The sequence below is a fragment of the Myxocyprinus asiaticus genome, chromosome 37 (genome assembly GCF_019703515.2).
Source record: "Myxocyprinus asiaticus isolate MX2 ecotype Aquarium Trade chromosome 37, UBuf_Myxa_2, whole genome shotgun sequence".
NCBI lineage: Eukaryota > Metazoa > Chordata > Actinopteri > Cypriniformes > Catostomidae > Myxocyprinus > Myxocyprinus asiaticus.
Window position 1 is genome coordinate 28,915,512 of NC_059380.1, and position 2,711 is coordinate 28,918,222.

Below are 2,711 nucleotides of genomic sequence, written 5' to 3' on the forward strand. Positions count from 1 at the left end.
TGTCTCAGCAGTGCAGATTAATCCAATCCTTTATACACTGCATTCAGGTTAATCCTTCTCACATTCACTCCCCCCACACATGGGCTTTGCTTTACAAGTTCATTCTAGCAACGTCCCAGTGATGACAGTAAGCGGGAACATACCATTCGCTCCTTCTGTGATTCAACCCTTTCCTCAGTGAACACTTGTGCTATTTTTAGAGTTATGTAAATTAAATAAACACATGACCTATGGGAGTTTATGAACCTTAAAAGAATAAAGGTGAGATATGCTACACAGAAAAAATAAATAAAAAATAAAACATAATATTTTATATATATATATATATATATTATTTTTTTAACCTATTAACATAAATACACTCAAAAACAAAACAAACAAAAATATTACCAAAAAATAAAAAAATAAAAAATAATAATAATGATTTTAAAAGTATCAAAAAGGATGCTATTTATACTGTATATGTTCATTACCAACCCCACACAATTCAAACATGTTCTCATAACCTATTTAGGTTAATAGGTTCAATATTTATTTGACAAGATTGTACTTAAGTTGGCAATAACTTTTATAATAATATAATATTGACTGATAATTTAAGTTTCTGTGATGATTTAATACTCTTTTCAGACTATTGAGAAATCATTGTGATTAGTGTACTGTAATTTTATAAATGCATTTAGTACCAAACATGTTAACACTAATGTAAACAATTTTACCTCAGGACAGCTTTACCACCACAATAAAATACACATACTGTTTCAAACCTCAGCCTACCTGCATTGAAATTCAATTATAATCATCATATATTAAAAACAATCTTAAGCATTGCACCCCACCCACCCCCACGGAAAATATCATATTATTATTATTATTATTATTATTATTATTTCCATTGAAGATTAATGGAGCAACACAAAATATGTACTTTTTTTTTTCTTTTTTTTTTAATAAATATAACGCAGCAAGAGGGGCCTTTTACACACTTGGGTATAAAGCTGTTAGAGTTATAGTGACATAGTGCTGATTTTGAGGCAACAGTAATATGACAAAACTTCTCACCATGTACTTTTGATATCACAAGATATTTTCCAGTAACATATAAGCACAGTCTAATTCAAAATAACCATTTCAGCAAGGGGTCTACCATTTTTTTGTTTGTTTATTTTTTCACTTTTGGCATTTCATAATATATCAAGTACGCCTATTTGAACAACTCTGCTATTATTTACAGTGCATAGGGAAAAAAAAATTTTAGGAAAGTGCTGTGCTGTTTGTTATTTTTTATTTTGGGTGGAAATCAAAAGGGCCTTTTACCCCTGTTCTACCCTATATTTATATATTTATATACCATACCAATCATGTTTTAACAATTCTTATCAAGGAAATTTTTTGCTTGGGGACAGGCTGCTGGTCACATTACAGTCATGACAGGAATTTGTTCTCAGCTTGAGAAACAGTGACTTCATGGCTTTTGTAAGGCTGGTTTTGTAATGACTGGGTGGTGGTAACAAGATATGTGTTAAGAACGTTAAAGGTTTAAGGATTTATTTCAACAGTTTCTGGAAGTCTCCATGTCAATTGGCCAAAAAAAAAAAAAAAAAAAGATCCTTGTACAGAATTTATGTATAGGGCAAGACAGACAGAACACAAAAGACAGAACCCAGCCTGCAGGGTTTATACTGTATGTTTTACAGCTGTATTATGCGTTTGGAGAGTTATCTCATATTAGTAAGCATGCTGTATTCTGATGTTTTTTCAGTAGAGGGCACTCTTCCCATTGTTATGACTTTCATAATGACTTTCAGTCCAACGGTAATAATGGGTTTTCTAATAACTTGGTGTTATTTAAAGGTGCATTCAGTAGTTTGGAGCCAATTTAAAAAGTTTTACACATTAACAAATGAATTGTGTTTTTGTGCAGCTTGATCCGAATGGTGTACACTCACATGAAATGAAGACTGTACTCATAATAATTTTCTATAAAAAGTGTTTTTATTCTACATGGGGCAGGTCACTCCATTCAATGTGTTTCGCCATGCTGAAATCACATGACCCGCGGTGTTTCACTAAACGTCGAAGAAGAGAATCCTTGCGCTCACTGGCTGCCGCCTGTGTAGATACTCTTGGCTATGCTTAGTACATTGTTGTTTGGTGATGCGAAGAGCGAAAAGAATCAGAATGAGCTTTATTGCCAAGTATGCTTACACAAGGAATTTGTCATGGTGACAGAACACAATGGAATCACAAAGTGATTGTAGTGGATTTTGTGTAAACCATGATGTTGGTTGCTTGGAAATAAGACAAAAGTTCTTCAAATACAGCATTCATGGACATGCTAAATTTGATAATCAAAAACAATTCTAATCTTTCCTTTACCATAACATTCTGTATCGCTAGATAATTGAGGTTTATTTTACGCTAAGCAGTTCTCTAATAACTGTTTTTAGAAATAACGTGAAACGTAGACATTCTCCAAAGATTATTGTTATGAGGGACAATAATATTCTGTCCTTAACTGTAGAAGCATGTTCACTTGATTTCTGACATTTGTTTTTAGGCAAAGCAATTATATTATAGGAGTAATAAATAACTTTTGAAATTACCTCAAACTCGGACATTTTCCAGATGCAAATGATATTCCAAAGCTGACGGGGGCAGCAGAGACGAGCATGCTGATCCCCATCGAAAGATGGCAGTACAGAGCTTAT